Source organism: Homalodisca vitripennis, chromosome 3 (assembly GCF_021130785.1).
Source record: "Homalodisca vitripennis isolate AUS2020 chromosome 3, UT_GWSS_2.1, whole genome shotgun sequence".
Taxonomy (NCBI): Eukaryota; Metazoa; Arthropoda; class Insecta; order Hemiptera; family Cicadellidae; genus Homalodisca; species Homalodisca vitripennis.
In genome coordinates this window covers 4,738,462-4,751,556 of record NC_060209.1, presented here as the reverse complement: position 1 = coordinate 4,751,556, position 13,095 = coordinate 4,738,462, and the positions used below count along the sequence as shown (strand labels likewise).

The 13,095-nt window shown below is 41.2% G+C and overlaps 1 protein-coding gene across 7 annotated transcripts in view; it reads left to right on the top strand.

Moving 5' to 3' along the window:
• LOC124356541 (reticulon-1-A) overlaps positions 1 to 13,095 on the top strand; it is a 163,161-nt gene that overhangs the window by 116,976 nt on the left and 33,090 nt on the right. The window lies entirely within an intron of this gene.

Sequence of the window (13,095 nt, the reverse complement as noted above, 5' to 3'; positions counted from 1 at the left end):
ACTATGCCAACCAAGCTTTATCGTGTCAAGTCTTCCTCCGTCACTTAGGAGGTAGTATCACTAGCAATTAGTGCTAGTAATATTAGTAGATACATAAATAGTTATATATCGTGCAGTTAACTATTTAGCCCGGTTTACTATGCCAAACCTTATCGTGTCAAGTCTTCCTCCGTCACTTAGGAGGTAGTATCACTAGCAATTAGTGCTAGTAATATTAGTAGATACATAAGTAGTCATATATCGTGCAGTTAACTATTTAGCCCGGTTTACTATGCCAACCAAGCTTTATCGTGTCAAGTCTTCCTCCGTCACTTAGGAGGTAGTATCACTAGCAATTAGTGCTAGTAATATTAGTAGATACATAAATAGTTATATATCGTGCAGTTAACTATTTAGCCCGGTTTACTATGCCAAGCTTTATCGTGTCAAGTCTTCCTCCGTCACTTAGGAGGTAGTATCACTAGCAATTAGTGCTAGTAATATTAGTAGATACATAAGTAGTTATATATCGTGCAGTTAACTCGGCATGTCTCCGTTCATACAAATTATTATAGAATAAGCACCATTTGTAACGAAAAATGTATAAATGTGTATCATTCGTATATATTCTTCACTGAGGTTGCTTGGAGAAATACACTGTATCAATGAGTTTAAAAACTAAGTAGGTACACATATTGTTACAAATGAGTAAGTATAACAATGCAATTATTGTTCTGTTAATGCTGTCTTGGGGATTGTTAGATATTCTATCGCTACATTGCTGAACTTCCTCTCGTATTTGAGTTAATACAAGCGGTTTGTATGTTTCTTGTGTAGGCCCCGTGTATTGTTTCATATGTCTGTTAAGAGGACACAATGTACTAGGTATTGTTAGTTACATGATTGTTACATCTGTGGCAGACCTGTTAAAGCTCATTGATCTCTCGACATTTTAACACCAGATCTTTTGTTATTGTTGTGCGTTGTTAGTTACATCTGTGGATACTGTGTTAAAGCTCATTGATCTCTCGACATTTTAACACCAGATCTTTTGTTATTGTTGTGCGTTGTTAGTTACATCTGTGGATGCTGTGTTAAAGCTCACTGGTCTCTTTACGTTTTAACACCAGATCTCTTGTTATTGTTGTGCGTTGTTAGTTACTTCTGTGGATGCTGTGTTAAAGCTCATTGGTCTCTTTACGTTTTAACACCAGATCTCTTGTTATTGTTGTGTGTTGTTAGTTACTTCTGTGGATGCTGTGTTAAAGCTCATTGGTCTCTTTACGTTTTAACACCAGATCTCTTGTTATTGTTGTGTGTTGTTAGTTACATCTGTGGATGCTGTGTTAAAGCTCATTGGTCTCTTTACGTTTTAACACCAGATCTCTTGTTATTGTTGTGTGTTGTTAGTTACTTCTGTGGATGCTGTGTTAAAGCTCATTGGTCTCTTTACGTTTTAACACCAGATCTCTTGTTATTAATGTGCGTTGTTAGTTACATCTGTAGATGCTGTGTTAAAGCTCATTGGTCTCTTTACGTTTTAACACCAGATCTCTTGTTATTGTTGTGTGTTGTTAGTTACATCTGTGGATGCTGTGTTAAAGCTCATTGGTCTCTTTACGTTTTAACACCAGATCTCTTGTTATTAATGTGCGTTGTTAGTTACATCTGTGGATGCTGTGTTAAAGCTCATTGGTCTCTTTACGTTTTAACACCAGATCTCTTGTTCTTGTTGTTATTGTTTTTTTCTTTAGTTACTTCTGTGGATGCTGTGTTAAAGCTAATTGGTCTCTTTACGTTTTAACACCAGATCTCTTGTTATTGTTGTGTGTTGTTAGTTACATCTGTAGATGCTGTGTTAAAGCTCATTGGTCTCTTTACGTATTAACACCAGATCTCTTGTTATTGTTGTGTGTTGTTAGTTACATCTGTGGATGCTGTGTTAAAGCTCATTGGTCTCTTTACGTTTTAACACCAGATCTCTTGTTATTAATGTGCGTTGTTAGTTACATCTGTGGATGCTGTGTTAAAGCTCATTGGTCTCTTTACGTTTTAACACCAGATCTCTTGTTATTAATGTGCGTTGTTAGTTACATCTGTGGATGCTGTGTTAAAGCTCATTGGTCTCTTTACGTTTTAACACCAGATCTCTTGTTATTGTTGTGTGTTGTTAGTTACATCTGGAGATGCTGTGTTAAAGCTCATTGGTCTCTTTACGTTTTAACACCAGATCTCTTGTTATTGTTGTGTGTTGTTAGTTACATCTGTGGATGCTGTGTTAAAGCTCATTGGTCTCTTTACGTTTTAACACCAGATCTCTTGTTATTAATGTGCGTTGTTAGTTACATTTGTGGATGCTGTGTTAAAGCTCATTGGTCTCTTTACGTTTTAACACCAGATCTCTTGTTATTAATGTGCGTTGTTAGTTACTTCTGTGGATGCTGTGTTAAAGCTCATTGGTCTCTTTACGTTTTAACACCAGATCTCTTGTTATTAATGTGCGTTGTTAGTTACATCTGTGGATGCTGTGTTAAAGCTCATTGGTCTCTTTACGTTTTAACACCAGATCTCTTGTTATTGTTGTGTGTTGTTAGTTACATCTGGAGATGCTGTGTTAAAGCTCATTGGTCTCTTTACGTTTTAACACCAGATCTCTTGTTATTGTTGTGTGTTGTTAGTTACATCTGTGGATGCTGTGTTAAAGCTCATTGGTCTCTTTACGTTTTAACACCAGATCTCTTGTTATTAATGTGCGTTGTTAGTTACATCTGTGGATGCTGTGTTAAAGCTCATTGGTCTCTTTACGTTTTAACACCAGATCTCTTGTTATTAATGTGCGTTGTTAGTTACTTCTGTGGATGCTGTGTTAAAGCTCATTGGTCTCTTTACGTTTTAACACCAGATCTCTTGTTATTAATGTGCGTTGTTAGTTACATCTGTGGATGCTGTGTTAAAGCTCATTGGTCTCTTTACGTTTTAACACCAGATCTCTTGTTATTAATGTGCGTTGTTAGTTACATCTGTGGATGCTGTGTTAAAGCTCATTGGTCTCTTTACGTTTTAACACCAGATCTCTTGTTATTGTTGTGTGTTGTTAGTTACATCTGTGGATGCTGTGTTAAAGCTCATTGGTCTCTTTACGTTTTAACACCAGATCTCTTGTTATTAATGTGCGTTGTTAGTTACATCTGTGGATGCTGTGTTAAAGCTCATTGGTCTCTTTACGTTTTAACACCAGATCTCTTGTTATTGTTGTGTGTTGTTAGTTACATCTGTGGATGCTGTGTTAAAGCTCATTGGTCTCTTTACGTTTTAACACCAGATCTCTTGTTATTAATGTGCGTTGTTAGTTACATCTGTGGATGCTGTGTTAAAGCTCATTGGTCTCTTTACGTTTTAACACCAGATCTCTTGTTATTAATGTGCGTTGTTAGTTACATCTGTGGATGCTGTGTTAAAGCTCATTGGTCTCTTTACGTTTTAACACCAGATCTCTTGTTATTGTTGTGTGTTGTTAGTTACATCTGTGGATGCTGTGTTAAAGCTCATTGGTCTCTTTACGTTTTAACACCAGATCTCTTGTTATTAATGTGCGTTGTTAGTTACATCTGTGGATGCTGTGTTAAAGCTCATTGGTCTCTTTACGTTTTAACACCAGATCTCTTGTTATTAATGTGCGTTGTTAGTTACATCTGTGGATGCTGTGTTAAGGCTCATTGGTCTCTTTACGTTTTAACACCAGATCTCTTGTTATTAATGTGCGTTGTTAGTTACATCTGTAGCAGCCGTATCAAAGCTCCCTTTACTATACAGAAAAACTGATTTTTATGAATTATTTGATGAAACCCACAAGGAAAGTATAACATACACTGTATTTTTAAAATTAGCAAAAATCTACTTTCTTTTGATTAAGTAAAATTGGGCGTTGCATTGAACAGATTATTCGAACCCTACACCTTCTGCTTTTTCATATTTAAATGTTTCATTATAATATTTAAAACTTGAAGAAATTTCATGTAGTCCGCATGTAAAAAACGTTCTATTATAGGTATTAATAAACAAGCTCTTCATAGTTTGAAAACTTTGACTAAAACAGTTTTTTGATCCCAGCGAGTGAACGATGCAACCAATAATTAACTAATTAATAATAAATAATTACTAATTGTGACTAATGTTTTGGTCTTGTTATTACGCACAACTTTGTCCATTTAATCTTGACATATGTCATAGTTTCCAAAATCCCTAAATTGTGCATAACATTTTAAGCACCCAGTGTATTTCATGTTTATTCATTAAGATCTTTTATAAATCAGTAACAAATACAGTGATTTTACGGCTTACTTTATACAATTCCAAGACTGCAAAAAGTTGGATCAGTTTGTTAGCTTTTGGCTATTGCTGCAAGGACAGTCAAACCTTTGCTACTTGGGAATGACTATACCGTTATCCTATTACCGCCAACAACAATGAAATCTTTTTATTGTCTTACAACAATTAGAATTAAGTTTTCTGACATTCCTTATGGTCGACCAGGACCACCAATAAATAATACGAGGTTAATTTTATCTCTTGGAATGAAATTCAAATTCTTTTACAGTTTGTATTTTTGTCTCCTCGAGAATAGAACTCAGAAACAATCAGATCTCATCTTGCTTCAGGCGCCAAGTGAATTACCCAAGAATTTGATCCGAATCAGACGCCAATTTATTTTGGATCTCGTCCAGATTTTCTCGCTCTTTACCATATTTAAGGTCATCGTTTATCAGACATTTATACATTTTCTGTCTTGAGAAAGTCGGAGTGTTGACCTGAGGTTTGAGGCGTATGTAAAGAGAAGAGTGGAATGGTTGTTTGTCAGTGCCAGCTACAGTTCCAATTACCAGCAATTGCGCAATACGCCGCGGGAGCGGAGAGAAATATCGATAGTGTGGTGGGGGGGGGGGGGGCAGCATCCCTCTGTACCCCCCACCCCACCCTCTCATCTCATTGTGAAACACGTGCCTCTGCTCTGGGTTAACGTTCCCTATCCCCGCATACCGTCAATGTCATTTCGTATCTCGTCATAGTACTTGTCAGACAAATGTCTGGTCGTGGTTCTGTCTTGTTGGTTGTTAGTGTATTGCTGTGTGCTGAAAACTTAAATATTCACGGGAGGCATAAATTATATTTTAATATATTATTTAAAAATTGCGTATTGTTCAAACACAGTTTTAAAAACAGCAAATTAAAAGGCACGTAAACAGCATGTTGAGGTAACAAATTCTGCAAACAGTTAATATGCATTTTACTAATATGTTGACTGCGATATACGTCTTGTAAACCAGTAAAGTTCAGTCGGTGTGGATTCATTGTGAGGATAATAAGTTACCACCGTTGTATATTTTGCCATGAATATAATGTTGAGGACGTTTGCTTCCTGAAATCTGTCCGTAGCAAACATTTCCTAACATTTTATTATGTACTCACTGTATATTTACACTATCATTTAATACAATTATATTTTTCATACGTAGTACATTCCTATGTGTGGATTGAGGACGACATTCCGTGGCAAATATTGGATATCTCCGTGATTCTACAAACGGTCTATAGTCAGAGGCAAAACCCTTTATCTTTAGTCTTAATAATCCGTTCAGTGACAAAATAATAATAAACAAATCTTAATAATTTAAAGGAATAATTGTAATGATGGGTCGTGGACATCCAGATTACATATCTAATCCATAATACCAGTTTTAGCGGTACACAATGAACACGGTGTAAAGTACGAGCTCACACTTAAAGGTGGAGCCAAGATGGATGACTAGTCAGTCACTTGAGTCTGACGTTGTAACATTGTCATATGTCCATGTGTGAGTCAAGGCGTGAGTCAGAATGGTAAGAGGATTGCTGCCACAATAAGTTCTTGTTCTGTATGTCTCCTTCTTTGTTTTTTATTTTTGTACTAAAATACTACTGTTATAAAAATAAAATAAAAGACAGTCAGGTAACTGGCCGGTCGTCTTTCATAGATAGTAACAGGACCACTCACGATGCGTCCATATTTAACTTTTCCCAAACTGACTAAAACTGTGAGTGAAGAATCGATACCGGCAGCACAACGTCGAACACGTGTGTCTGCATTGGTAACGCCTTTATATAAGGTAACTCAATATTAACCGGCACGGCCTTGGCCTTCCCACAAGATTCGTCTTTCCTTCGGCTACAGACTTGGCTGCTGTATGTCTACTATGGTCGTCGGCGACACACCACTCAGATGAGGTGTTAGGAGACGGGAGGAAGGAATAAAAAAGGCACTAAAATATAAATTTCTACAATTAACTTATGGGGTAAGTGAAGAACTGCATGATTCCGAAAACAACTCAGGCAGTTGTGTTGGCCAAGGAACTTTAATTTCATAAGAATATCTTGCAAAACCTTATTCCAGAATCCCGTAAGCAATATAGATGGAAGGTCAGGACCATATCCTGTAGATTAAACTCCACAGTCTGAGTGCACTATTGTGCTAGTTCACCATTGTGCTCAGCAACATAGCCAGTCGACTCACCCAATTACCACTTTAACGTCTCTACGTACAACATCCAAGAGGTTTTTGGCATATTTTTATCCCGCTATCGGTAGTTGGCAACTCCACAGTCTGAGTGCACGATTGTGCTAGTTCACCATTGTGCTCAGCAACATAGCCAGTCGACTCACCCAATTACCACTTTAAAGTCTCTACGTACAACATCCAAGAGGTTTTTGGCATATTTTTATCCCGCTATCGGTAGTTGGCAACTCCACAGTCTGAGTGCACGATTGTGCTAGTTCACCATTGTGCTCAGCAACATAGCCAGTCGACTCACCCAATTACCACTTTAACGTCTCTACGTACAACATCCAAGAGGTTTTTGGCATATTTTTATCCCGCTATCGGTAGTTGGCAACTCCACAGTCTGAGTGCACGATTGTGCTAGTTCACCATTGTGCTCAGCAACATAGCCAGTCGACTCACCCAATTACCACTTTAACGTCTCTACGTACAACATCCAAGAGGTTTTTGGCATATTTTTATCCCGCTATCGGTAGTTGGCAACTCCACAGTCTGAGTGCACGATTGTGCTAGTTCACCATTGTGCTCAGCAACATAGCCTGTCGACTCACCCAATTACCACTTTAACGTCTCTACGTACAACATCCAAGAGGTTTTTGGCATATTTTTATCCCGCTATCGGTAGTTGGCAACTCCACAGTCTGAGTGCACGATTGTGCTAGTTCACCATTGTGCTCAGCAACATAGCCAGTCGACTCACCCAATTACCACTTTAACGTCTCTACGTACAACATCCAAGAGGTTTTTGGCATATTTTTATCCCGCTATCGGTAGTTGGTAACTCCACAGTCTGAGTGCACGATTGTGCTAGTTCACCATTGTGCTCAGCAACATAGCCAGCCGACTCACCCAATTACCACTTTAACGTCTCTAGTACAACATCCAAGAGGTTTTTGGCATATTTTTATCCCGCTATCGGTAGTTGGCAACTCCACAGTCTGAGTGCACGATTGTGCTAGTTCACCATTGTGCTCAGCAACATAGCCAGCCGACTCACCCAATTACCACTTTAACGTCTCTAGTACAACATCCAAGAGGTTTTTGGCATATTTTTATCCCGCTATCGGTAGTTGGCAACTCCACAGTCTGAGTGCACGATTGTGCTAGTTCACCATTGTGCTCAGCAACATAGCCAGCCGACTCACCCAATTACCACTTTAACGTCTCTAGTACAACATCCAAGAGGTTTTTGGCATATTTTTATCCCGCTATCGGTAGTTGGCAACTCCACAGTCTGAGTGCACGATTGTGCTAGTTCACCATTGTGCTCAGCAACATAGCCAGCCGACTCACCCAATTACCACTTTAACGTCTCTAGTACAACATCCAAGAGGTTTTTGGCATATTTTTATCCCGCTATCGGTAGTTGGCAACTCCACAGTCTGAGTGCACGATTGTGCTAGTTCACCATTGTGCTCAGCAACATAGCCAGCCGACTCACCCAATTACCACTTTAACGTCTCTACGTACAACATCCAAGAGGTTTTTGGCATATTTTTATCCCGCTATCGGTAGTTGGCAACTCCACAGTCTGAGTGCACGATTGTGCTAGTTCACCATTGTGCTCAGCAACATAGCCAGTCGACTCACCCAATTACCACTTTAACGTCTCTACGTACAACATCCAAGAGGTTTTTGGCATATTTTTATCCCGCTATCGGTAGTTGGCAACTCCACAGTCTGAGTGCACGATTGTGCTAGTTCACCATTGTGCTCAGCAACATAGCCAGTCGACTCACCCAATTACCACTTTAACGTCTCTACGTACAACATCCAAGAGGTTTTTGGCATATTTTTATCCCGCTATCGGTAGTTGGCAACTCCACAGTCTGAGTGCACGATTGTGCTAGTTCACCATTGTGCTCAGCAACATAGCCAGTCGACTCACCCAATTACCACTTTAACGTCTCTACGTACAACATCCAAGAGGTTTTTGGCATATTTTTATCCCGCTATCGGTAGTTGGCAACTCCACAGTCTGAGTGCACGATTGTGCTAGTTCACCATTGTGCTCAGCAACATAGCCAGTCGACTCACCCAATTACCACTTTAACGTCTCTACGTACAACATCCAAGAGGTTTTTGGCATATTTTTATCCCGCTATCGGTAGTTGGCAACTCCACAGTCTGAGTGCACGATTGTGCTAGTTCACCATTGTGCTCAGCAACATAGCCAGCCGACTCACACAATTACCACTTTAACGTCTCTAGTACAACATCCAAGAGGTTTTTGGCATATTTTTATCCCGCTATCGGTAGTTGGCAACTCCACAGTCTGAGTGCACGATTGTGCTAGTTCACCATTGTGGTCAGCAACATAGCCAGCCGACTCACCCAATTACCACTTTAACGTCTCTAGTACAACATCCAAGAGGTTTTTGGCATATTTTTATCCCGCTATCGGTAGTTGGCAACTCCACAGTCTGAGTGCACGATTGTGCTAGTTCACCATTGTGCTCAGCAACATAGCCAGCCGACTCACCCAATTACCACTTTAACGTCTCTACGTACAACATCCAAGAGGTTTTTGGCATATTTTTATCCCGCTATCGGTAGTTGGCAACTCCACAGTCTGAGTGCACGATTGTGCTAGTTCACCATTGTGCTCAGCAACATAGCCAGTCGACTCACCCAATTACCACTTTAACGTCTCTACGTACAACATCCAAGAGGTTTTTGGCATATTTTTATCCCGCTATCGGTAGTTGGCAACTCCACAGTCTGAGTGCACGATTGTGCTAGTTCACCATTGTGCTCAGCAACATAGCCAGTCGACTCACCCAATTACCACTTTAACGTCTCTACGTACAACATCCAAGAGGTTTTTGGCATATTTTTATCCCGCTATCGGTAGTTGGCAACTCCACAGTCTGAGTGCACGATTGTGCTAGTTCACCATTGTGCTCAGCAACATAGCCAGTCGACTCACCCAATTACCACTTTAACGTCTCTACGTACAACATCCAAGAGGTTTTTGGCATATTTTTATCCCGCTATCGGTAGTTGGCAACTCCACAGTCTGAGTGCACGATTGTGCTAGTTCACCATTGTGCTCAGCAACATAGCCAGCCGACTCACCCAATTACCACTTTAACGTCTCTAGTACAACATCCAAGAGGTTTTTGGCATATTTTTATCCCGCTATCGGTAGTTGGCAACTCCACAGTCTGAGTGCACGATTGTGCTAGTTCACCATTGTGCTCAGCAACATAGCCAGCCGACTCACCCAATTACCACTTTAACGTCTCTAGTACAACATCCAAGAGGTTTTTGGCATATTTTTATCCCGCTATCGGTAGTTGGCAACTCCACAGTCTGAGTGCACGATTGTGCTAGTTCACCATTGTGCTCAGCAACATAGCCAGCCGACTCACCCAATTACCACTTTAACGTCTCTACGTACAACATCCAAGAGGTTTTTGGCATATTTTTATCCCGCTATCGGTAGTTGGCAACTCCATAGTCTGAGTGCACGATTGTGCTAGTTCACCATTGTGCTCAGCAACATAGCCAGTCGACTCACCCAATTACCACTTTAACGTCTCTACGTACAACATCCAAGAGGTTTTTGGCATATTTTTATCCCGCTATCGGTAGTTGGCAACTCCACAGTCTAAGTGCGCGATTGTGCTAGTTCACCATTGTGCTCAGCAACATAGCCAGTCGACTCACCCAATTACCACTTTAACGTCTCTACGTACAACATCCAAGAGGTTTTTGGCATATTTTTATCCCGCTATCGGTAGTTGGCAACTCCACAAAAAGCAGCAAAACTATCCAGTGTACTTTAACTGATCCTGCTGTTGTCAGAAGGAAACACTTATGTTACTGATATGTATTAATTTTTTAGTTACTTTTAAAAGGTCACCATGGCTGAGAAGTGTGCAAGAAGTGTGACAGAGAGCTTGGGAACAAGCATTGAGCAGCTCTCGGTGATGTGATATTGAAAGGGAACCATGGCTGAGAAGTGTGCAAGAAGTGTGACAGAGAGCTTGGGAACAAGCATTGAGCAGCTCTCGGTGATGTGATATTGAAAGGGAACCTTGGCTGAGGAGTGTGCAAGAAGTGTGACAGAGAGCTTGGGAACAAGCATTGAGCAGCTCTCGGTGATGTGATATTGAAAGGGAACCTTGGCTGAGAAGTGTGCAAGAAGTGTGACAGAGAGCTTGGGAACAAGCATTGAGCAGCTCTCGGTGATGTGATATTGAAAGGGAACCTTGCGATCCAGTCATCGAGATATCGAATTCTTTAAGCCTCGAAATTAAACATTGCAAAGATTACATCCTTGGACTTGTGAGGGAACATAGCCATTCATTCCCTATCAGCATATGAATATCTATCGAAATTAGTTTCTTATAAATAAACTTACTACGTTTCTCGTACAAACATTATTTTGGAGTTAGTTTTACAAATCAAAACTCGAATATATAAAGTTATACTTTTATTCAATCTCCGGTGCATCAAATGAATACATTTTTTGTTTTAATTGTGCATTTAAGTCAGGAAGTGCAATGTTAAATACAGTTCTTGTGTTAAAACGTGCGCTCATGTCCAAGTTTACTGTTAGTCGCTTTAGTTAAAGAGGAATCTAAACCGGTGACAGTGGTGTAGACAGTCGTAGAAGCAGGGTTCACACAAGATCGCCACCATAGTCGTAGCCGCTGCACATTTACTGTTCAGATCTACAACCCCCTCACTGGGTACGGCACTGGACACCTGGCACCTCATCTTCTACAATCTGTGTCAATCTATTGTGTAACACGCACATGTGTACAGTGTAGACGATATGTACGTGGTTTGGGCGCCGCGCCACTCCTGCTGCTACTGCCACATCATCTGTCCAGCCGTGCGCCACCATAGTCGTAGCCGCTGCACATTTACTGTTCAGATCTACAACCCCCTCACTGGGTACGGCACTGGACACCTGGCACCTCATCTTCTACAATCTGTGTCAATCTATTGTGTAACACGCACATGTGTACAGTGTAGACGATATGTACGTGGTTTGGGCGCCGCGCCACTCCTGCTGCTACTGCCACATCATCTGTCCTGCCGTGCGCCACCATAGTCGTAGCCGCTGCACATTTACTGTTCAGATCTACAACCCCCTCACTGGGTACGGCACTGGACACCTGGCACCTCATCTACTACAATCTGTGTCAATCTATTGTGTAACACGCACATGTGTACAGTGTAGACGATATGTACGTGGCTTGGGCGCCGCGCCACTCCTGCTGTTACTGCCACATCATCTGTCCAGCCGTGCGCCACCATAGTCGTAGCCGCTGCACATTTACTGTTCAGATCTACAACCCCCTCACTGGGTACGGCACTGGACACCTGGCACCTCATCTTCTACAATCTGTGTCAATCTATTGTGTAACACGCACATGTGTACAGTGTAGACGATATGTACGTGGTTTGGGCGCCGCGCCACTCCTGCTGCTACTGCCACATCATCTGTCCAGCCGTGCGCCACCATAGTCGTAGCCGCTGCACATTTACTGTTCAGATCTACAACCCCCTCACTGGGTACGGCACTGGACACCTGGCACCTCATCTTCTACAATCTGTGTCAATCTATTGTGTAACACGCACATGTGTACAGTGTAGACGATATGTACGTGGCTTGGGCGCCGCGCCACTCCTGCTGCTACTGCCACATCATCTGTCCTGCCGTGCGCCACCATAGTCGTAGCCGCTGCACATTTACTGTTCAGATCTACAACCCCCTCACTGGGTACGGCACTGGACACCTGGCACCTCATCTTCTACAATCTGTGTCAATCTATTGTGTAACACGCACATGTGTACAGTGTAGACGATATGTACGTGGCTTGGGCGCCGCGCCACTCCTGCTGCTACTGCCACATCATCTGTCCTGCCGTGCGCCACCATAGTCGTAGCCGCTGCACATTTACTGTTCAGATCTACAACCCCCTCACTGGGTACGGCACTGGACACCTGGCACCTCATCTTCTACAATCTGTGTCAATCTGTTGTGTAACACGCACATGTGTACAGTGTAGACGATATGTACGTGGCTTGGGCGCCGCGCCACTCCTGCTGCTACTGCCACATCATCTGTCCTGCCGTGCGCCACCCATCTTATCGTTAGAGATACATTCCATCCACTTAGGTGTTCATCATCTTAGAAGAAAAGAGATTAAAAAATTACGTCATACCTTTTTGTAACATTTAAAAACGTCATAAAAGTTCATATATCATTGTAACCGGTATACATATGTCATATTTAGATATTCGTGTTAAACGATTTCCGAAGTAGAGTTCAGAAAAAACACAAGGTTTATTTTTACAAAATTAATAATTGGTAATCAGATTAAAAGAATATAATTATTACAATACAAATTTAGAAACATAATTAATTACATAAACCAATTAATCTAGGAGTTTAAGCGTGGGTAGTACAATAGACTTGAATCTGGCTCTTTGTCAGGACATATTTGTTCACGTTCTTCGCGTACTTGTGTCTTACTAGAGCCACAGGGTTACTCGAACAATGA